This window comes from Neolamprologus brichardi, chromosome 18 (genome assembly GCF_056152115.1).
Source record: "Neolamprologus brichardi isolate AB-2024 chromosome 18, ASM5615211v1, whole genome shotgun sequence".
Classification (NCBI taxonomy): Eukaryota; Metazoa; Chordata; class Actinopteri; order Cichliformes; family Cichlidae; genus Neolamprologus; species Neolamprologus brichardi.
In genome coordinates this window covers 27,156,084-27,181,401 of record NC_142121.1, presented here as the reverse complement: position 1 = coordinate 27,181,401, position 25,318 = coordinate 27,156,084, and the positions used below count along the sequence as shown (strand labels likewise).

Genomic DNA, 25,318 nt, shown 5'->3' with positions numbered 1-25,318 from the left:
AGAGCGGCTCAATTCTCGGAATTTCAACACAGGGCCGTACCATCCTCCGAGCAGCGGAGGAGCTGCTCTCCGCCGCCGCCGGCCTTTCAGCCGTGGGCCCGCAGCACTGCGGGGAGTAACCGACATTTGATCAATAAACGCCGGGATTAAAACACAGCTGTGGGGTTATTAAAGCCCGTGTCAAAAATCGCAATTTTTAATGTGTTTTTTTATTTCTCGTCTGACTTCGCATCCCCCGCGAAGTGGATCAGTCCAAGTGCAAGGTCAGCTGACCGAGTTATAAATACCGAGGGGAACATGAGCGCCTGCTGTAGCTCTAAAACCCTCCCATACTCCTAAGAAGAGTTTAGATGTCATCTTACACCCAAATAATTCAAACGCTAATAGCCTCTTACTTGTTTGTTTTGTTGTTGTTTTTAACACGTGGGTTTCATTTCACACTCGGCTTGCCCTAAAAATGCCTTTCCGCCGCTGGTTAAACTCGATTAAGATCACTTCGAACTGAAGCATTTTCTTTTGATCTAATAGAAAAGTTCAACTGATTATTTGTTCGTGTGTTAGAGATCATAACCAACACGCGATCTCACATCATACACACATTTTGTGTGAAGAATCGCACAAACACTGTCTACTATAAAGGCCTACTTTAGTGTCACACATGGGCTGTCTAAAGCGATGCATGTGCATGTGTACAGCCCTCAACTCTCCACAAGGCTGAGATACACTCGTCTGCGTTCCAACCACTTCCTGTCTCACCATCAGCAGCTGCATTTTAATCTGGTTTACACTCAGAACACCCCGGGGACTAATTGATGAGTCAACAGATCTTGAACTAATTGATAATTATTGTGCAACAAACAGTTTCTGAATAGGTCCTGAACTGTTTTGAAAGTCTGAAGATATTAATGTCACGGTATGAAAATTATGAACAGACTGCTGTAAAGTTTATGGCATGTTCCTAGATGCACATGCACTTCATTAATGGCTCACCCCCGATTAACTCAGCGCAATCTGCAACTCATTATCTGCTTCCTTGTACCAGATATTTGTTATTGTTTTTGTCCTCCTTTAGGTGCATGAAAACACCATCAACCCTACACAGGTCACAAGTCTGTCACATGATTACAACATAGAGCCAGACAGCCATTCACAATTACTGTCAGTTCAAAATCATCAATTAATCTAACATCCACGTGGGAGGAAGGCAGAAGTACAGAGAGAACAGGTTCTCTCTCTTGCAACAACAGGATATACATGCAAACCCTGCACAGAGAGGGAAGGCTAGCTCGTGGATTCAAACAAAGGATCGTCTTACTATTAGGAAATAGTGCATCTCAGAATGGCCATAATCCACTTTTATTATCCACACCTTCAGTCACTTTTACCGTACGTTTTACATGTAGTACATTTTAACTGATTGGTCATATGTGACATTAAAAGAAAATATACAATCATATATTGTTAAATGAAAAATGCTTCTAAAACACAACTAACAATGCAAAATAGAAACAATAAATTGTCAGACTGATTTTTTTTTCAGTCTCTCCTCTGCAGTTTAGTGTTTCTAAATTAAAGCTCATCAGGTGGCTATGGCAACAAAGTCCTCTATTTCTAGTTGTTTTCACTGTCGATGTTTTTCCCCCAGTGGTTATCTTTAGGTGCAAGTTTCTGCGGGTTGTTCGTCTCCACATCCTTTGAATGAAGCAACGTTTTCTGTTCTGAATGACAGACCAATCTCTGTAGAGTCACTCGCGTTGGCAGGAGAAAAAACACACACAAAAAAAGACATCGGATTTCCTGGTTTGCTTGTTTACTTGCAGGCAAGAAGAGGATGCACAGATACGATTAGTCAGCTTATATCAGGTGCAGCGTCCATGTCCACATCTTTCAGTGTTAGTAACAAACGCTTTCGTTTGTAAATTTGTATCCTCAGAGCCGTGTCCGATCACATCCTTATTAGTACCAGTGTGCTTGTCTTCTGAAACCGCAGAAGATATGTAACTGTTCTCAAGGGCTAAGTAGTAATGATTATGACACATAAACTGATATCAGCACGTTATCAGTTGGCTAAGAAACATGTTTCTGATTACATGCATTTGTTGAATGCAGCGGGAAACAATATTCAAACTGACTGCTTTCTCAGGTTCTCCTCAGGGTCCAACTAAAGAATGTCGTGCACGTCACGAACACAACTTCACAGGTTTAGCCAGTCAGCCAGCCCCGGAACAAAATTGTTGCTGTTCTTCTCTCCTGCTTGACCGGTTAAAGAGGCTGTGCGCTAACAAGCACCCCTCCCCACCCATCTACATGAACTCCACTGACCCGGGGCCTAGACGCAGAAGGATATCAACATGTCTGTCCCCAAACACGTATCCAGGTACATGGTTGCCTGCCAGGGATCAAGGGTCACGTCAATAAAATATGACTCTGATTCTGACATGTGGGGCTAGGGGGAAGCATTCACTTCTGTTGAACCAACCACATGCACTTGAATTTGGGCTGTTGCATGCACAAGTGAACAAAATCTTGCAAGATCAGTGTCTGCAACACACTGAGCCCTTTTTCTATTGGCGGTTTTTTGGTTTGTAAAAAAACAGAAACAAAAAAACAAAACCTCAAAATGATCAAATTTGTTGTTAAATTTGTCTACGGAGACGCAAAGAGGCATAGAAATTCTTGACTTTTAGAAGAACAGCACAAATCTTAATGTTACTTTCGAGCAGCTCTCGAAGCGCGCGCTGCAAACAAACCATGCAACGCTGAACACATAAAGTCCAAGCGCAGTGACCTTTGAGCTGTTTTCATGCACTCTGCAGAGACTTACTGACAAGTATATATTTAAAGTGCTGGTGGTATGCGTGAAAATGACTGAACTTCAAGAGACCCAGGTGCACTGAGTAAACTGGGCCAAGCTGCTAATAACGTGTTGTCCCGTAAAGATAAGGAGAAGCCAGCAGTTTAAAGAACGGGCCATATTTTTCTGGGAGTATCCTGTACTTTCAGGTAATAAATTCAAAGAGAGTGGCTGATAGTTTCAGGTGAAAATAAACAAGACAGTGAAGAGTCAGCGAAGCACCTAAAAAACATTCATCCAACTTTAGAAGGAGGATTAATAATTCAAGTCCTTTTCTTTTTATTTAAATAAAGCAAAAATAAAAAATGAAAGAGCCTGATTTGAGCAGGCAGCGCTCTGGCATGCACATCATTTTTGAATGATAAAACCACCTGTTGCAGCAGTAAGAAGAAACAAACTTTGGAGACTGACTTGGAATCAATATTTTGACCGTTTCTGTCAACTTTTCAGAGGAGATTTTATCTGCATATCTTCTGTGTGTCACTTTAGGATAAGAAGAGGAAAGTACAGTTTGCTCCTTCAACATCAGACGTTAACCGTCCCCTTCATGATTCTCATATTTGTGGTTTCCACGGCCTGGCTCTGCCCCAGAGAAGCCACAGAAGGACACATGCTTCTACTCTTATTAGCCCGTCGAGTTTCTCGGTGCTGATGACAGAATTTTTTAAAAAGTCCCAGCTTAGTTTTGCTTTTATTTTACACTGATTGTTTGTTTTGGTTATTGTAACTGTGCCCGACCTCGTTTCATGTTGGCCAAAGCTGGAGCTTTTTGTCGTTGTTTACAGGTGCACAGACAATTTGAGCATTGAAAGGAATTCAGAGCATTGCTGTTCTATCTCAGTTCACATGAGCATCGGATCAGTAATGAATTTACAAACAAGGCAACATATGTTACATCACCCAAGTTAATTAACTGTAACCAATCATTAACATTGAGATCCGTTTAGAGCCAACGCTGCACAAAGAGTGCCTGAGAGCGACTGCAAACAGGCCAATTTCGCAATGTTCTTCAACACCGGCAAAAATATAAATCGCGTTATTTGGAACATGTCGTTGGACTCAGGTCATTCGAGGACAGTGACTTGTGTTCCTCGTGGTCCAACCTCGAATTAAACGCTTGGAGGGGATTCATGAATGGTGGCTTTGTTGAGCTAAGCCAAAAATGCATCCTCAGTTGTAAGTAGTTAAAACGATTGTAAATAAAGATGATGACCTTTCCCGCCCGCTGTGCATTACAGTCATGTGGAAAAATAAGGGCGTCTCATGGGAAGTGTTGAAACAGTGCCTGAGAGAAAGGGCACAACAGTGGACACAGGAGAAACTGGCTTTTTTCCATAATTTATTCAATAGAAACATCAACAATGTCAGATTTATCTCTGAGAACAAAACGTGAAGCACTTCTTTGGAGACAGAAACTAGCGCCCTTCAGTGAAATATCTTGTCCACCACTCCTCGTTATTGGCTCGCTGAAATGTTTGGGGGTTTTCTTCCATCTGCTATCTGTTCACAATGTCTCCACATTTCAGTGGCAATTGAATGTGGCTTTGACTGCACTGTTACCTAACCCTCCTCTTGGTGAATTTGCGACTGTTCATTATCATTATCACGTAAGAAGGTCCACGTCATTGCTTATGTTCAACGTGCATTTTTTCTAAGCAGTTATGTTGCATACTACAGAAATAACAGATAAGTTGAATGCAAGCTGGCGAACATCCCAGGTTCAAACCAAGCCCAGACCATAATATACCCACCACCGTGTTTCATAGTTGATATGAGAGAAACTGCCTACTGTCTGTGGCTAACATGGCTGTTAGTGTGACTCATCACTCCAGAAAAATGTTACTAAAATCCAAAAAAGCCTGCTCTTAGTCCCTGTTTAATTTTTGGATTTCATAAACATTTAATAAATTTCACAATGCTGTGTATTGTAAAGCACTTGCTGTGAATAGCATCCCATAAGCAAATTTTGCCTCTTTGCTTGTTACGTTCGTATTCTCATGTTCATTTTGCTCTAAAGTTTGTAGTTAAAAAAGTTTTCTCGTGACTCGTGGCACGCCTGGCATGCAGGTCAAACCCTTGATATCTGCAGGCAAATGCACTTTGACACCAATGGCTGCAAGAAGTTCTAGAGACTTCTCTTTTGCATCTTTTGCTGTGTGCTTCCCTGTAGTTGCAGACAGCCCTGGTCAAATTTTTAGTTGCATGAAATCTTCCCACACTTCAGTCGATTGTCTTCAAAGCGGAACATTTTTTATAAACAATATGGAGGTTTTTTTAAACCTCTCGTCCAACTCAAAACATCCAAAACTGTTTCACTAAAGGCCCTAAAGACCCTTTAAAAATGCCCTTAAACACTATATCAAAATTCTAATTTCATTTCTTTGAGTGTATTTACTTTATGTGCGAATACTGTGGTCAAGTGTTTGCTTGCTGAACTATGTTTAAAAAGGCCAGGGGCATTTGTTTTGCACATGACTACGGTGTATACAGAGTACTATCACTTTGAGGACAGCACACACTGCCCAGCGCAATTATCAAGCTGCCCTTTTCTGTCCTTATCTTTGAAATCTTTAATTTATTTTCATTGTTTTGAACTATTTTGTAGCCCTATTCTGAGCAAGCACCGTCTAAATGAAGGTGTTTGTAGTGGCACACTGAGTGGGAAACTGCAGACGTTGATCAGTAGCCAATTTATAGTCAGTAAAAGAACAAAGTAGCTTCAATAAAGTCAGAGCTGAACATAGTCAGAGCTTGACGATATGGAATGCGAGGCAATAAATGCACCGAGTCAATATAAACACAGATTGCAACACTCTGCTTCTCAGTGCCTGTTATCTGTGGAAAAGTACCAGAGTACACTGTGTCACTGTGGCTGATTCCCCTGTTGTTTTACAGCAAAGCCTCTGGGAGGATGACGGGGGGAAGGGCTGCACAGAAACAAGAGGTGGTGTATGTGCGTTTCTGTGTGTGTGTGTGTGCGCGCGCACTTGTGAGTGTCCGTGTGTGCGTGTGTGGGAGAGGGAGGGAAGTTTTTTTTTATGTGAACCTAAGTGCCTCACCGGCAGTTTTGCTTTGAAAACATTGACAATAGGGCAGTTAGGAAAATTTGGATGAGGAAAATGAATGAGGAACGATGTCTTTCACTTAAACAATTAGGCTCCCTCTAGAGACAGGACGAGAGGAGGGGACGTTTATTTAATGGGCAGCTCCCAAAGGTGAAAAATTTTCAGTTATGAAACTTTTTTTTTATTTCCAAAGCTGGGTGATATAACTGCCTGACAATAAAATGTGAGATAATTGCTGAGAAAGTAAATACTCAGAGTAGTTTAGCTTTAACCTGAACGCTACTCCAACAGAGGTCGATCATCTTGTTAATAATTTTACCTCCTCATCACGTACGACTCTCGACACTGTAGCTCCGGTGAAAACTAAGGCCTCAAATCAGAAGTACCTGACTCCGTGGTATAATTCTCAAACACGTAGCCTAAAGCAGATGACTCGTAAGCTGGAGAGGAAATGGCGTGTCACAAATTTAGAGGATCATCATTTAGCCTGGAGAAATAGTTTGCTGATTTATAAGAAAGCCCTCCACAAAGCCAGAACATCTTACTATTCGTCACTGATTGAAGAAAATAACCCCAGGTTTCTCTTCAGCACTGTAGCCAGGCTGACAAAAGTCAGAGCACTGTTGAGCCAACCATCCCTTTAAAATAAACAAATCAAATTTTAATAATTAGAGAAAAAATTAACCCTAATCATCTCACAGATGTAATATTATCTACAGCTACCAAATTTCTCCAATTGATCTTTCTGAGGTAACTTCAATAATTACTTCCTCCAAACCATCAACGTGTCTTTTAGACCCCATTCCTACAAAACTGCTCAAAGAAGTCCTGCCATTAATTAATTCTTCGATCTTAAATATGATCAACCTATCTCTAATAATCGGCTATGTACCACAGGCCTTCAAGCTGGCTGTAGTTAAACCTTTACTCAAAAAGCCATCTCTAGACCCAGCAGTCTTAGCTAATTATAGGCCAATCTCCAACCTTCCTTTCATATCAAAAATCCTTGAAAGTGTAGTTGCCAAACAGTTAACAGATCATCTGCAGAGGAATGGCTTATTTGAAGAGTTTCAATCAGGTTTCAGAGCTCATCACAGCACAGAAACAGCTTTAGTGAAGGTTACAAATGGTCTTCTTATGGCCTCTGACAGTGGACTCATCTCTGTGCTTGTCCTGCTAGACCTCAGTGCAGCGTTCGATACAATATCCTATTAGAGTGATTAGAGCACTCTGCAGGTATTACAGGTACTGTGCTGCAGTGGTTTGTATCATATCTATCTAATAGACTCCAATTTGTACATGTAAATGAAGAGTCCTCTTCACACACTAAGGTAAATTATGGAGTTCCACAGGGTTCAGTGCTAGGACCAATTCTGTTTACATTATACATGCTTCCCTTAGGTATTATCATTAGCATACATTTTCACTGCTATGCAGATGACATCCAGGGAAAAGGGAGTTTTTCCTTCCTACTGTCGCCAAAGTGCTTTCTCATAGGGGGTCATATGATTGTTGGGTTTTTCTCTGAATCTATTATTGTACGATCTACTGTACAATATTAAAGCGCCTTGAGGAGACTGTTGTTGTGATTTGGCGCTATATAAATAAAACTGAATTGAACTGAATTAAAATCTTGGCCACCATATAATTATCAGCCGGTCTTTAATGATCCTCAGAGTGACTCCTTTAGGCTAGCTAGCTGTTGTTATTTTTAGCTGTAGTAAAGGATTCATTTTCCTCCACAAGAGCTAAGAAACACTTTTCCTTTCCTGTATAATATTTTGCATTTTGATGTTGGTCAGGTCTTCTCAATCCAAAAAATTCTAAATAAATAATTCTAAATAATGTACTAAATTGTTTAAGTGAAGCTTGGCCCCTCAGCCATTTTGCTAGCTTAACTACAAGCAAAGCTAGCATCTTTTTTTTATATATAGTAACAACCTTTTGAAACCACCTATTATAAACCAGGCAAAGACCCCACAATCCAGGTAAAACCCAGACCCCTATGAGCAAGCACTTGGAGACAGTGGAAAGGAAAAACTCTCCTTTAACAGGAAGAAACCTCTGGCAGAAGGCTAAGGGAGAGGCAGCCATCTGCCGCGACCTGTTGGGGTTGAGGGGAGGAAGACAGGACAAAAGACACAGTGTGGGCAAAAACCAGAAATTAATAAACAGCTTAATTAAAACACAGGCCTGAGGCGCTCTTTTGCTTTGCTCATGTATAGCAGAGACACGTACAACTAATTTATCTTATTCTGAATATCATCATGTTCACAGTGTTGGGGAGTAACGGAATTTAAAATACAAAATATGAGTAACTGTATTCCGTTACAGTTACCGTTTAAAAAGGTGGTATTTAGAATACAGATACTTTGTTGAAATAAATGGATTACACGGCGGTACTTTCCTGTTTCATATTGTGGCGGGTCAGGACTGTTTGGGTTTTGTTTGACAGCTACGTTCTGTTGTTCCAGGTGGCAGCGTTACGGTTGCCATGGTTACAGGGTGACACTCTCTCTCTGCGTGTTTCCTGGGTGAGAGAGGCCTTTTTGTTGTTGTTGTGCTAAGCTAATAGGCAGAATGCTACTGGTATAGCTCTAAAGAATGTAGCATCATAGGCAGTGTAGTCCGTGCTGCAGGGAGAATGGACTGCCATACCCGTTATGTGTCTGTGAGTGAGGGAGGGGGAAAAAGGAAAAGTACGAGCTGTCATCGAGCAAAAACGGGAGCTGGAAGCATGTAAATATAATAACAACCACTGCAGCCAAGAAGAGTGCCTGACGAGCCCAGTTGTAAGTAAGCTATTAAGACTCGACTGTACACCGTGTTCGTGTTTTCCTCCAAAACCAATAAGTTCCGTTGGAGCAGCCGTTCAACGCCTCTCTTTGTCTCTCGCAAGCAAAGTTGACCCAGACAACAAAGTAAAGCTATTTTACGGCTATGAGCCCGACACAGAACCCAATGTATTAGTCAGAGGTCCCTTTACTACGGTTCGGAGCCGCGGACCTTCAGTAACAGTAATAAATCACAGCAATAGTACATTCACGTAGTTGTAAACAGCATGATAATATATTAAGTAATCCAAAGTATTCAGAATACGTTACTCTCATTGAGTAACGTAATGGAATACGTTACAGAATACATTTCGGGGCATGTATTCTGTAACCTGTAATGGAATACATTTTAAAAGTAACCTTCCCAACACTGCATGTTCACCGCTAGTATATAGCCATGAAAAAACTTGCTTCTAAACACTAAACAACAGAATGATACTAAATATATATTTATGTTTATGTGTGTCTATGTGCTACATACAAACCTGTTAATCCAGCCATAAATGCACAGATTGCTGAGTATTTTTAGCGTGGCTTCAAAAACGATGAAATCCTTATGCTATTAGCTGAATCACATGGCGTTATTATCAGCAAATGTACTCGCAAAAGCGCCAATTTGTTACGATCCGGTTTTGAGTGCGCGTTACTCTGTGCCATATGCTTCCGGGTAACAAGAAAGTGACCTCATTCACCTAGATTACTGATTTGCAGAGCTAACTCGAAATTTCAAATTATGGATACTTGTTTGTTTGTTTGTTTTTTTCAGTGGCTGAAAAAGGCTTCCATATACATAAATAATTACCAACGTCCACAAAATATTTAACATTAAAAATACAGTTTTAGATTAAATTTAGCAGTACTTGCTTTGGGGTTCACTCAGTCCTGGGCACCTGAAAATATCTTCAGGTTTACTGGAATGACCTGTTGTCTGTCTGATATTCAAACACTTTGTTTCCTATTCTTTTTCCTTATTCACTATAACAAAACTGTTGCAAATCCAAATGTCAGTGACCGTTAAGTTACGTGCACGTGACGTACACTGAACATGCGAAACAAATGCACACAGATTTTCAGGGACAAGATGAAATTAATATGATTTGTAAAGCAAAAGAATTTGAATTTATAATAAACCTTTATTTTTTAAAATGAAAGATGTTAATACCTGTGATGATGTTTGTGTTAAATTTTATTCACCCGTTAAGCAGGAGACAGGGTGCATACAGACAAACACAATCATTATGACAAGATAACAAAATGGTTAATTATTTGCATTCCAAAACTAAAGCATTACACAAAAAATCAAACCTGAGATACTACGACATGAGATTGTTACTAGTTATCACCAGCTGCCCCCGAATGATTTGTAGCTCATCCCTTCAAATGTTGTCCAGTTACGCCCCTATAAAGTTAGGACTCATTTAAAGGAGTAATAAAAACTCCTGTGTATGCAATCCATGTTTGTGTAAGCCTGTTATTCTGGTTTTATACATGTCACACATCTTTTCACTGCCCCTTATCTGCTTGTTACTGTAGCAACAAGGAAATGCCAGTAGTTACCCAACCAGCTGGATGGACATAAAAAGCATAGCTTCTTGTTTGAGTTAAGAAGATATATTATTGTACAAAGAAAAATAACAATGCCATGAAAACATTTGTCTTTATTGTAACCACTGTGATTAAAGTAAACGACGCTCTCTTCTTACTGTCATCATGTGTTCCCTTTTTTTCTGTTTCCCCAACAAACCATTTTGCCCGCTGAAAGGTAACAACCTGTTTGGCGTGTCTTCTGCTTCCTCAGATATTATTGTGGAAACACAACAACTCAAAACTAAGTGGACAGTTGTGTGAATGTCAATTAAATGTAAACAGTGGCTCTGGATTACGTTAACGGTTTGGAGATACAGTACTGTGAAAAAACCCCAGAGAAATTAGTGCACCAATTTATTTTAACACACAAAACACATGGATATACAGCAAAAAAGACAAAAGCAGATACATTTCTAACAAGCTTGAAAGTCAATAACTGGTGTGACCACCTTTATTCTCTAACACATCCTGAGCTCTCTTAAGCAGTTTTCTTATTGTTTCTTTAAGTAGTCATCAGGAATAGTTCTCCAGGCTTCTAGATGGACATTCCAAGCTCTTGAGAATTGGATGCTTTCAGAGATGATGTACCAAGGTGACTAAAAATTGGCAGTTTCCTGTGTTCATAATTCCATCAGTTTTAACAGGTTCCCCAACATCCCTGGCTGAAATTCAGCCCAAAACCATGACAGATCCTCCACTTGTTTTATAGATGTCTGTACCTCTCTCCTGACCTTCCCTGAACATACTGATGATGATTTCTATTTTTGAAATTTGGTTTCATTACTCCATTAGTCCAGTTCTTGAGTAATTTGGCATACCTCAGCCTTTTCTCCCTGTTTGCCTTCCTTACAGATGTCTTCCTGACAGACACACTTCCACTGAGACCTTTACAGAGGCTTCAGTGAACAGTAGATGTGTCAGCCAGAGGACCAGATGCATCTTTCAGGTTCTGTTTCAGGTCTTTGTGGGATGTTTTTTCTAGCTTTTTTTTTTCTTAACTTTGAGACCCTGTTCCTCTGCTGTAGCTCAGTTAGCTCAAGGTTTTAAGGACTCCATGCCTAAATATCACCAGTTGTCAGCTAATGGCTCTTTGGGAATCAGTTCATGGTGCTTTGGTTGGTACGTCTAACAAAAGGCATAGAGATGTAAAATAGGGTCTTTGCTAAAATTGTTGTTATAGACACAACACTGGTTCATCCACTGAGTAAGGTGTGGGGGGCGGGGTTGGCTTGAATGATTCATCAATAATCACATAAACAAACAAAAAAATCCTCTGAAAATAATCAGGTAATCAAGGACTGAACTGAAAAGGAGTGAAAAATTAGCCAATGTCCAAAGAGAAATGTTGAAACATTGCTCAAGCCCACTTTAAAAATTTTATGGATCCTTTGAAGAAAAATTTAAAGAAATAAGCAGTGGTTCAAGACTTGCACAGTACTGTAAAACGGTACAAACAAAACCAGATAATAAAAATCACTGGCTGAAATTCTCATGGATTTGGTAAAACTGTTGCCGTTTTTATTTTAATATTCAAGAAGGATCTACATTTATGGACTTGTTCATGTGTTTCCTTATTTGGAGTTTTGTTAAGAAAAAAATCTAACATGAGGCCATTCTTACATTTAATATCAAGTAAAAGCTGTAATACTTTAATCAAAATGTTTCATATGACACCAAGTAGTTGATAGTAGCAGCCTATATCTTATCCAGTGAATCTGTAGTTTGCAGCTGTGTTATAATGGACTGTATCGGGTGTAAACCTGAATACTTTTCATCATGCACTTTGTTCCAGAATCCACCTCAAACACAACACACCACCTGCACAGTTTATTCACTTCCTTTGGGGAAAAATGTGAACGGCAAAAGCTTTTTAAAGGATGGATTGTATTCCTCTGCATGATATTGTTGAGACATTTTTGTTGTACCGGCTCCCTGAGCAGTTCAGCTGGGTGTAAATGAACACGCCCTTATTTGTGTGGAGCTGAGCGGCGGCAGCAGTGTATGAGACGTGCAGCAGTGATTCATTCATATAAAATATTTACTCCAGTTCAGATGGAAAATTTTGCTTCAGAGTTTTTTCATGGATTAATATCATATCCTGGTAATGTTAAAATGACGTAGCTCATTATCCAATATGATGTAAAATGTTATATATTATTATATTCCTGTGATATATTTCATATAGATGAGGCTGGGAGATAAGACTTAGGAGCTAATGTTGTTAGTTGCAGTCTGAACTCCAGCTGCACGGACACTGAGGGTCCTTTCATGTGACCAACAATTTGATTAACAGTTAATGTGATGTATGAATTAGATACAATTACTTCTGACCTCTAAAGACACAAGAGGTTCATTGTATCCACGCTGTTGAGTCAGTGAAAAAGTATCATCTTCACTTCATTGTGAAACTTACATAACAGCATTACAACAAGTTTTTGTTTCTTTTCAAAGAACTGCATGAAAATTGTTAAGGCCACCAGGAGAACTACTGCACCACACTACACAAGTCCTAAAATTTTACAGAAAACTATTTGTTTTGTATACTTGACTCCAAGTGATCAAAGATTGTACGATGGTGTAGCCAAATTTAAATATTCACATATTACTAGAGCTTCATTTGACTCGCCAAATTTAAATAACATATTAGAATTTTTTTCATTTCTTTGTTGTTTTCCCTTCTGCTTTTGGTTTAAATCTCAGTGAAAGAGCCGCAGTGATATAAGATAGAGCTCAGCACTCTGCAGCTTAAGAGAACACTTGCAAATGACAAACGATCTTCAGCTGCTTGACAACAGACAAGCTGTAAGACAAAACCAACAAATACACAAAAGTACTGAAACTAGCACTGACAACAATGGAAATGTTTCCAGGAAACAAACAGACTATTGTTGTGTGACTTTTGTGATGTTGGAAACCGTTAGGAACCCTGGCTGGGTTCATGTTTTTTGTGTACTATAGACACATTTCCATTGTCATCTTTGCCCCTTCAGTGACATTTCTTTTGTAAGTAATTGCAATGCTTGTGTTATCATATTGATGACATGAAAACAAGGTACAGTATGTTGAGATTTCCTAATGAGTGTGGTGCAGTTGACTGAGGGACTGGATTTTTCATTGGATGTTTTTTGGTTGTTGTTGTATTCTTTAGGTGTGCAGGAGTCGGCAACTATTGCAGACCAGCAGGAAATGAGCTAAATATATAAAGTACACATCGAACAAACATGTGACCTTGAAATGCAAGTGCACATTGGACCGTCAAGTGTATGTCAGACATGATTAGCAAGTCACAACCAATCACATGCAGAACATTTATAGGTGCGGCCTTGACACCGAGATGACTTATCAAAACAGTTTTGTATTTTACAAAATGCAGAGACAAAAAGAGAGAACTTGTGAATAAAATGGTGTTCATATATCTTTATCCCAGGATAAGTGGGATATATTTATACAGAGGGACATTATTTCCTGTTGTCTTCAGGCTACAGAACAAACTGAAGTAAGCACATCTCCCAGCAAAAAAACCACACCAAAAACAATGTAAGTATATAATAATAATAATAATAATAATAATAATAATAATAATAATAATGATAAGTACCTTTTTTTAAGAAAATGTTTGTTATAAACAAATGAATTATTCTAGTAATTACAGAGTATTAATACAGAGAAAACTACAATTACTGTAATTACCAAGTAATATGTTTTTAAATAATTATCAATGTTAATTATTATGATTTTTTAAATTTATTTTATTATCTATTTATTGTGATTTGATTGGCGAGAATTCAACCACTGAGGTAGGCATGACAGGACTTCTAGTACGTTCTCAGTATGCTGGAACGTGCTGGACATCTCCACTTGTATGTTACGTTGCTGACAGCCACACCCTCGTTCTCATTTCCAGTGAAATTTAATGCCTGCTGGTAACTAGACGGAAAGCATTCCTTGCATGTTTATGCTACAGCTGTGACCTTGCATGAACATGAACATACAACATTTCTGCATGCTGGCAACATGCAGGTTATTGAGTATCTTGTCACTGAATGTATCCAGGATAACAGCCTTAAAAGCATGCAGATTGTGGACAACTGCACTGTTAGAGCTGTTGTTTAATTACACCTGAGAATATTGGATCAATGTGTAATCTGAGAGTTATTTTTAAGAATAAGTTAAATAACAACATATATATATATAAAACACCCAGCACGCCCCTGTGGGCGGTTTATCCTTCAAGCTCGGGTCCTCTACCAGAGGCCTGGGAGCTTGAGGGTCCTGCACAGTATCTTAGCTGTTCCCAGGACTGCGCTCTTCTGGACAGAGATCTCCGATGTTATTCCCGGGATCTGCTGGAGCCACTCGCCAAGCTTGGGAGTCACCGCACCTAGTGCTCCGATTACCACGGGGACCACCGTTACCTTCACCCTCCACATCCGCTCGAGCTCTTCTCTGAGCCCTTGGTATTTCTCCAGCTTCTCGTGTTCCTTCTTCCTGATATTGCTGTCATTCGGAACCGCTACATCGATCACTACGATATATATATGTGTATATATATATATATATATATATATATATATATATATATATATATATAAACAAGAAAAAAATATCTGCAAAATTTTATTGTGAGATTTTTTTCCTTCTCTGGCTGCAGTGCCAACTCATAAGACAACAGCTGCAGAGACTCTTTTTGTTAAAGCCTGTTTGGAATATGAGTTTTTTTTCCCCTCTTCTCTCTACAAAAGCTTATGATTTATGACACATAATAAAAGGAAAACATCTATCCAATGAAAACAGGGAACAAAGAGTACAATGCTGTTTCTGCACTGGAGGTATTTAAAAAACAACAACGAGGTTAATATGCAACCTATGTTAATTTCAGATCACAGATAACAACATTCAAGCAATATATATAACTTTTTCTGACTGAAGCAACAAGTAGCCTCGCTGATAATTAAAGGATTGTGGTGCATTTAAATGTGGTGGGCTCTGAGTTCAAGAAGTCAAAGCTTCAAAAACACAATTTCTTAGGAAAATAAATCCATTTTCTTATCCCCTTATCCAATTCAGGATCGCAAAGGCAGGGGGGTGCACCCGGGACAGGTTTTCAGGCCCAAACACAAATCCTACCATTCTGAACAAGCAATCTTTTCTTGTTAACAGCAACAAGCAGCTTAGTGTTATATATCTTAAATTAATCTATAAAGTTAGCTTATTTTCATGTAAGCAAAGCCAGAGCTAGCTTAATAATGAAACAGCTAGCATTTAAATCTGAACTGCACTGGCATGGCTTAGTCAACAACTTGTTCCAAACCTCAGACTCGTGCAAACACACACACTTCAAGTTTGGGCATTGCCATCTTATTGTTTTGAAAAGGTATAACCATCACTGGAAGAAAGAATGGTGCTAACGTGTGTTAGCTTACTTGGCTATCAAGCTGTAGCCACAATAGACTTTGATAGCAACTGTGATGCTAATTTTGGTTAGTGGAAAAGAGACTAAAAACAGAATGTGGCCCAATAACTAACAAAACCAAACGGTGAACCCCCAAAATGAGAGATGTCAAACTTTTTTACATCACTGGCTACTTTGACTTGAAGTAGGCCAGAGCAGTGAACCTCCACGTTTCTGTCAGTGTTTAACTGGACATTGGATCCCTGAGATATCTTCAAGGATGACAAAATAAGTGCAATTTCAACAGTATGTGTCAGTTTCTCTACACAATAGAGAGATGAAATGAAGGAAATCTGTCTATAGAAATAGTTTATAGAAAAAAAAAATTATTTTCCAATGGGTGGGATTGGAGTCTTTGGCGGGCCGATTTTGGCCTCAGGGCATAAGACATAAGGTTCAATCATAAGGTAGCCAAGCTCTAAAGTATACTCTGTTCTCACAATTTACCTGAGGAACCTAATTCTTTGTAAACAGAGATTTTAGAGAAGCATAAACTAATTAGGCAAATGTTTACTGAGGTCAACAGAAAAGCAATCATTTTCATTTAATTAGGCAGGTTTGTTACAGATTGCATTTCATGGTCTGCTTGAGATATTTCTCAAGTTTTAGGGTAAATGATCTGTGTCTTATTGCAATTTATCATTCAGTCATTGCATAACCACAAAAGTTGCCCCCTAAGGGCCATTAGGAAGAATCCTAGTTAAGAGTATTTCATGCATCGGCTTCACTTATCAAACTCGGGCTGGAGGCTGAATCCATATTTTATCTGCAGTAGTAACAGCATAACACATAGCAAGTGGTATGTGATGCTGTGCTGTGCTGTGTTATGCACTCTTGCAGGGGAAATTGTACCTTCTCCACAGATGCACAGAGTAAGACCAGATGTCAGGGCAGTTGGAAAGGAAAGACAGCTGAGCCATGCTTCCTATTACGTGCCAATGTACCATCAAAATTATTTTGAGGAGGTTATTACAACCTAACATTTGCATAACGTTGCTCCAAACGTTTTAACTGCCACTCGGGAAAAAACTTGTATAGCACAGCAGCGCAGTGTCTGCATCTCTGCGGGGCTCAGTGGGAAATTTACGTGGTTCGGTTTGTGCCTGACAACTATAAAATACACCGTATGCTTAGTTTTGTGCTTAGTTTCAGGAATGCTGGTGCAAAACATCAAAAAAATGGGAGTGTCATTCGCTCGGAGCAGATGTTCTGTTTTTAATCATCCACTAAAGCGTTTGATGCTTCAGTACTTGGAGTACTGCACACTCACCAAATGCCACTGTGTTTTCTTTGTCAACTTGTTTTGAGGGGGAAAAAATGACTGCAGTTTCTGACTTTATTACTTTATTATCGGTAACATCTTTAAAGGTGGACCCACATGGGGTGGTAATCTTTCTACTACTCTGATATGTCACAGGTCACAACACGATATACTTCAATGCACATCCAACGTAACAGATTGAGTAGATTTGAATAACTAGATGAGTCATACATATATAAATATATACATATGAGTCATACCACTCGTAACACTTAGTTTATTGCACTCATTGACATTATATTCACTATCAGCAGTGTTGGGAAGGTTACTTTTAAAATGTATTCCATTACAGAATACAGAATACATGCCCCAAAATGTATTCTGTAACGTATTCCGTTACGTTACTCAATGAGAGTAACGTATTCTGAATACTTTGGATTACTTAACATATTATCATGCTGTTTACAACTACATGAATGTACTATTGCTGTGATTTATTACTGTTACTGAAGGTCCGCGGCTCCGAACCGTAGTAAAGGACCTCTGGCTAATACGGTGGGTTCGTGTCGGGCTCGTAGCTGAAAACTAGCTTTACTTTGTTGTCTGGGTCAACTTTGCTAGAGAGACAGAGAGAGGCGTTGAAAGGCTGCTCCAACAGAACTTATTGTTTTTAGAGGAAAACACGAACACGGTGTACAGTCGAGTCTTAATAGCTTACTTACAACTGGGCTCATCAGGCTCTCTTCTTGGCTGCAGTGGTTATTATTATATTTACATGCTTCCAGCTCCCGTTTCTGCTCGATGACAGCTCGTACTTTTCCTTTTTCTCCCTCCCTCGCTCACAGACACATAACGTGTATGGCAGTCCGTTCTCCCTGCAGCACGGACTACACTGCCCATGATGCTACATTCTTTAGAGCTATACCTGTAGCATTCTGCCTGTTAGCTTAGCACAACAACAACAAAAAGGCCTCTCTCACCCAGGGAACACGCAGAGAGAGAGCGTCACCCTGTAACCATGGCAACCGTAACGCTGCCGCCTGGAACAACAGAACATAGCTGTCAAACAAAACCCAAACAGTCCTGACCCGCCACAATATGAAACAGGGAAGTACCGCCGTGTAATCCATTTATTTCAACAAAGTAACTGTATTCTAAATACCACCTTTTTAAACGGTAACTGTAACGGAATACAGTTACTCATATTTTGTATTTTAAATACGTAACGGCGGTACATGTATTCCGTTACTCCCCAACACTGACTATCAGATATATAACCGAGATATGACTGTATAACAAGGTCTTTGCTTCTTCTACTTAGCCTGGCTAGCCTTTAATTTCACCGCTGCAGCTGTTGTCGGCAATTGTCTTTACACTTGTTAGACTACCGGAAAAGCTCATGCTTCATCTTCATCCAGTGCAACAGCTTTCATCCGACACTGGTTTCTAAACAACATGAGCTCATATGCATCGATGTACATTTGCATTAGCAAAGTAGGATCACAAAAGTTGGTCCATAATGTAGTGGTGTACATATTTGCCTAACAAGCAACAGATCCCTGGTTTTATGCTCACTAGCAGAAATAAATCTCTTTGGTCTTGTGTCAGGAAAAATCTGCCAAATCAAATATGCGGAGCTGCCTGCTGTGGCGACCCCCTGCGAACAAGGGAGCAGCCGAAATAAGCTGCTTTTTCATCTTCTATAATGATCATAAAAGTAGCAAATACTATTGAAACTGGCTTTTATCATTATAAGATGCAAACATATGCAGATGAGATATACTATGAAGTATGCGTAGCAGTTTCCAAGCTTGGAGATGGGAATAGGAGAGACACCTAACTTGGCTCTAAAGCTAACTGAATCCAAAAGTGTAGATGTCCCTCAGTTCCCCGTTAGCCTTTGATCTGTGGAAACAGTTAATATACAGCAGGCAGAATACTGCCCTCAGCATAGAGACCAGGAAACATTCAATCTGTCTCTGACTAAAAGCTCAAGGTAAATTGCCATCATTACGCTGAAATCTTTTGTGGACTGAAATGAGATACAATACGGCTGCCAGTTAATAAGATCAATAAGCTTCTGGTAATGTAAAGCTTTTTCTCCAGAAATTCATTCCTTATGCTAAGCCAACAGCTTTTTCGCCACTAGCCTTATATTTTACACCATCTGACTCTCTCATCTCCATCCTCTGCTTTAGTGTACTTGTCTACTTTTGTGTTTAGCAAACAATTATTAGAGTTGCAGCCTGGAGGGTTCTATTTTTCTTGCAGTGATTTTATGAGTTCCCTGTTTCTAAGCGACAGAATAATAACCATTTCAGCTTGATTTGCATCGCCGCAGAAGTCTAAACGAGGTCCATAAGATCCGAGGAAATCATAGCATGTTGAGGAATTGCATCCCGGCAGCCAAAAACCTCAATGAAGCCAAAGCTGACCAAAAGAATTCAACTTGTGCTGCATGAAGTTTGTTGTCCAACGTTGTGGAACATAAGGAATGGCACATTTCATAGTGTTTAGCCCAAAATTTTATCTGCAGTTTCAAATCAGATTAAATGCAATTATATCAGACATTGTAATGCTTATTGTTGCATCACTGCTTTCTTTCAGAGAGTGCTGCTTGACCTGAAAAACGTTGACTTTTTGATGTGGCTGCCGTGGATATAGTACATCGTGTACACATTGACATATATTCAAAGCAATCCATCTGTTTTCATTGGTTTGTGAAGTAGCTGCCAGGTGCTGTTATTGTTGTTTTTACAGGTGTAGTCATATGAACCTTAAAAATGTTTAATCTGCTGCTCATTTGTCTGCTACTATGCGCTCACTGGCGGATTGTTTATTATGTTGTAAACATGCTGTAATAAGCCTTTGCTCAGAGGCCGCTGTGTTTCTGAATGATATGTGCTCTGTTCCCTTTGTGTAAGCTCAGGCTCAAATTCCCACCATTCAAGGTCGGGTTATACACCTAAGTGGTAAACCCAGTTTGAGGAACGCGAGCTGAAACATGATACCATGCACAATGTGCAGCCGGTGTACCCTGGAGTATTGATAGGAAGATTTCTGTGAAAAATGCATTAGTTATTGCAGATATTTACATTTTATTTTATTACCAGAAAAAAGTCTGTCAGAGACTAATGAGAACAGGGAGAGGAAGGAAGGAAAAGAAAGAGACAAATCATGTGAACAGCCTCTTTCACACCGGGGTCAAAGCATAGAATTCCAAGTCATCTCTTTGGTTTCACAAGACTCACCACAAGTGTAACCTGAGCGAGAGGTAAACAAGTCCTCTGCACAGCAGAGCGGGGAGGTGTGAAAGGGGGTAGTTCTGTACATGAGACATTTCATCAGGGTTGTTTGGGCCTCCTGTCTCGGCACTACATTTGACACCTGCAGGTGACAGACTCTCAGGACAACTCAGTGTCCGCTGCCTGGATCAGTTTTCTCCGAGGTGCGATAACATGGACAAAAGACAAGGAGGAAGAAATATAATACGTTTAAGCCCCTGGCTGTAATCCATACTGTATCCAGTGGGAAATCATTAAATGAAAGCCATTCTCCAAATTTCTACTATTGATGAAAACACCCATCAACAACCATTCATCTTTTATGCAGGGCTCTGTCTACCTCTCCCCAGTCACCTCCTCTAATTTATCTGGGAGAACACTGAGGCCTTCTCAGGCCAGCCAAGAGATATAATGTCTCCAGTGTGTCCTGCGTCTACACTCACACCTCCACCCAATAGGACGTGCCCAGAACACCTCACCCGTGAGGCAACCACCCTCGTCGGTCGCCCGAACTACTTCTTCCTCCTACTCCTGCCATTGTGGATGAGTAGTAGCTCTGAGCCCCTCTCGAATGACAGAACTCCTAGTCCTTGTCTGAGCGTTGATGAAAACATGTTGTTTTGCTCTCCTGCTTAATACAATCATAACGTAACTTATAACTGGGGATGACAGACTTGATTCACTTGCATTCCTCCAGGTCTAACCGGAATGAGCTGATGCCCAGGAGATCCAGGTGGATTGAGAAACCGCATTCCTCCATGCGGTGGAGAAGGTCAAAATCGCATGGGCTAAAGACACATCTCGTTTTGTTTTATTTTTGCATTTATGCAGGCTGTGTACAGTACATACACTATATTGCGAAATTACCTCAGGGCTATATTGCTGTTAAAAGCATTTCAGTTTTGCTTGTTACTTCGCAATCTGAAGGCGTAAAGAGAGGGTAAGAGGTGAGGAGTGGCACGGGAGGTCGAATCTGTGCAAAATAAACTTTTACAAGACCTCCCTAACAACTATTCTGACCAAAGTCGAAATGTACTAAACATGCAGCGCCGTTTTGGATTTTTTGAGAAAATATCTGTTAAAACATTCTTCTCTCACAGCAGCGGCTGGCTTGCGCTGCCTTTTTCAAATAAGAAAACATCCCTGATCACATGTAATTCTTTGCAGGATGGCTCAGTAGCTTCACAGTGCAGCTGACAGTGTAGAAAGTAAATATGACACGGTGATTAAAATGGATGAAGCATTATGAGGACCATAGGACCAGCAATTAACTGCGTATTTGCTTTGATGACATATTCAGCAGCCACCGCTGACGCACACAGTGATGTGAACAGAAGTTGCTAAGAGCACGCTGTTTGCTGCATGACTAAAAATACTTTTATCTATTAACTTTGTTCACTCCACTTTTCAAAATACCTGTGGCTCTACCTTCTACTTTGAAAATCGCACCTATCAGAGAAAATGCAATTTCGGGCACCGTGAGATCAAATTAAAGTCCTTGCTGCAGCACTAGTTAACCGCTGCGGTGGTCAACGCGTTCTATTAAATTCACACACCCTCAGGCGACTTTCATATTAACGGGAAAATCAAATTTCCCATTTTGATTATTCTCAGAGTGGCCACAGCTTCACCTCACACTTAGCCAGAGCTGCCGGAGAACATGTGAAATAATCGCACAAAAGCATTAAACCTCACTGAGTTATAACTGAACAAACACTGTTTCTGGGAGGAGGCAAACAAAGCTACCAATAACCAGCTTTTACAGTCACGGTAAAAAGAAAGAACACCATCTTTCAATTCTAAGAGTTTACATATCAGGACATAATAAAAAAAAATCATTTGGTCTTTGGCAAGTCTTAAAAAGAGGTCAATGCAACATTGGACAAATAACAACGCATGACATATCGCAAATGCCCTTTTTTTATTTACCAAAAACCAAGACAAAATGCAGGAGCAAGCTAAATACACCCCTACTGCCTGCATAGCTTAGGAAGGGAAGTAGCAGCCAGATGCTCCACAGTTCCAAACAATTTGATGTTTGTCATTCAACAACGAGAAAGTTTATTCACAAGTAGAAAACATTCAGGCCGGGCATTTTCCCCAGGAGTGGATGTCCCAGCAAATCCACCCAAAGGCCAAACTGTGCAATGCTCAGAGAAACTGACACTCAGACTCTGCAGGCCTCAGTTAGTATGTTAAAGTTCATGACAATACAATCAGAAAAAGACTGAAAAAGTATGGCTTGTTTGGAAGAGTTGCATCTGAACAAGCTACAAGACGTCTGGGACAATGTCCTTTAGACACATGAGACTAAAGTGGACTAAAGTCCATATGCCCAGCACCATGTTCAAAGAAAACCAAACACAGCATATCAGCACAAACACCTCACAGCAGCTGTCAAGCACGGTTGTGGAGGGGTGATTATTTGGACTTGTTTTGCAGCCACAGGACTCGAGCACCTTGCAGTCCACGAGTCAGCGAGAAACTCCTCTGTGCACCGAAGTATTCTAGAGTCAAATATGAGGTTCATGCAACAGGATGATGATCCCGAGCACAGCAGCGAGGAGTCCAAGCATTGCTGTCGCCCAGTCAAAGTCAAAGACCTCAACATGACTCATTTCTGCACCAAAATCTCTCCACAGTGGTACAACAAATGACAAAGATCATACAGTTACTGCAGCTAAAGATAGTTCTGCAAGCTACTGAATCAGGGGTGTGTTTTTTGCATTTTCTCTTGCTTTTTGTTAAATAAATAACGACACAGTTTAATATGCCATGTGTTGTTGTTCATCTGAGGTTATATTTACCAAATCTGAAGACATACTAAAAACCAGATGATTTTTGATCACATCTTGATGTGTAAAACCTCAGAATTAAATGATGGTGTGTTTTCATTTTCTCAAAGCTGTTTTTCAAACTTCAACTTCTTTGAAAATCATCTTGTTTTAATGCACCCATGCACTTTGGATATTTTTAGGTTTCAGCTGGTGTTTTGTGTGTTTCTGTTAAACATCACTTTGACCATAACCAAGATTTATTTTATCCATGTTTCGAATTTAGCACATGTCAGTAAATAATATTTATTTTCTTGGCTTTCTCAAAGTCTTTTCCTTCACAAATAGTATTTAAGAATTACGCATCCCATACTCAGGGACAACACAAGATACCATTATAAGTTCACAGAGAGATCTACTGCTTTGTTGTTGCTGTCCGCTTTGGTTATAAATGGTACATATTAGACTAATATCCTAATATCTTTCTTTAATCTTAACAAGTATTTGAATCAGCACGCCTTAAACCTGCTTTATTTCACTCTGACATAGTTTGTCAATGTTAATACACCACGAAGCATATTTTTTCCCACGCACATGAAACACATTCAGATGCACCTTAAGTACTTTCTTTCCTCTGTGGATAACACGTAAGCCCGATACTCACAGCATTTCTTTTTAACTATATTTTTGTGTGCACTGATTCTTAACATAAAAAAACCCATCAGTCTCTTTGTGGTTAAATGTTCCCCCGTGTTTGCCAGCAGGACTTTAACCGTCTGGCTGAGATTTGGTGTTTGAGAGTTTGAGTTATTTCGAGATATTTTGGCTGAAAGCAGTCGCCTGTTGCAACAGGAATTGGTGCTGACGTAAAAAAAATAAGACTCAATCTGATGAGTAAATCATAAAAGCAAAACAACAGGATTAAGAGAGAAGCTAAAATGCTCCACGGAGCTGAGGCAAGTCGTGAACTTTTGTGTAAGCAACAACTGCAATTTAAGTTATGCTAACAATATAAAGCTTTATCAATATATTAATGATGAGAGAGCAAATGATAAAATGCTCTTATCGTTTGCTCTCTGAATGGTTGTTTTGGAAAACACCTGCAGTTTCAGTGTTTTCGCTCTAGAGGAACTCCTTCACGAAACTTTAAAAGACCCACAGACGGAGCATTTATTAAAGAAGCCTTTATGTGTTTGTTTCCAGAAAGAAATCCAGACAGCCCTTGGATGTAAGTGGAGCCAAGGATTGATGGCTACTTGTATTTACAACGTGGAAGCCGAGTCCTGCTGGCACCATCGCATCTCCACGCACGCTCACAGGTTTCCATTAATCTCACCTCAAAGTGTGCCGTTGGCTTTGTTTGGCACAAAGGATATTTGGAGTATTCGTTTATACAAGTTCCATCTCTGACCTGTTGCTGCGTGGCGTGCTGCGTGTGTGTGGTCTCATAATGTGATATCTCCACCAACTCTGCAAAACCAGCAGGACAGACTGCCGGCGCAGCAGCAACCACTTTGATTTTCCACAGAAGAGTGATTCACTCTCGAATGAACACTTAGTGACCCAGAGCTTAAAGGCCAAGATTAGCCCTGGCAACCGAGGCCCTCTGGGGTCCACAATCGATGTTTACTGTGGAACACCCTGCTGTTTACCTGAGCTCGCTCCCGTCCATCCAGTCCAAGTCACAAGAGGTATGAAGCAATCAGAAGCAAAAATGTGGAGGATCAGAGAAGCACATAATAAAAACTGCTTAAAGGAATCCCATATGGAAAAGATATATATAAATCTTATAAAGTTTGTATCTGTCTTGTGTGAAACTTGTATGAAAAGCATACAAGAGTAAAAACCGATATAAGATCCCTTGAAAAATTATATAATGAAACTTGTATGTTTTGGATACTTACTAAAACAATATATGAAAGTAATGAGAAAGTGGCCACTTTCATGAGTAAATCATGTAAGCCTTATATGATTTACTCATGAAAGTGGCCACTTTCATGAGTTAAGTCATATAAGTTTTTACTATTTCTTTTCCATATGGGATATCTCAACATTTAGGGGGAGCAGGGAATATATACTTATTTTCTTAAATAAGTAAAGCTGGACAGAAAATTTTAATGGGTACCACCAGATGTTACCATAATAGCTATTTTAAATCGAAATATCTAAGCAGTTTAATGATCAACTCCCTTAAGACATATATTTAT

The 25,318-nt window shown here is 39.8% G+C and overlaps 1 protein-coding gene across 2 annotated transcripts in view; it reads left to right on the top strand.

The window, feature by feature from the left end:
• Positions 1-25,318, top strand: part of slc35a3b (solute carrier family 35 member A3b) — a 77,372-nt gene that overhangs the window by 32,618 nt on the left and 19,436 nt on the right. Inside the window, exon 8 of one of the 2 annotated variants that reach the window (XR_015716840.1) lies at positions 8,197-8,214. The exons of the other annotated variant lie outside the window; for it this stretch is intronic. The gene's annotated coding sequence lies outside the window, so the exon portion shown is untranslated. Of the gene's footprint in view, positions 1-8,196; positions 8,215-25,318 lie in introns of those variants that run through there. 2 annotated transcript variants of the gene reach the window in all.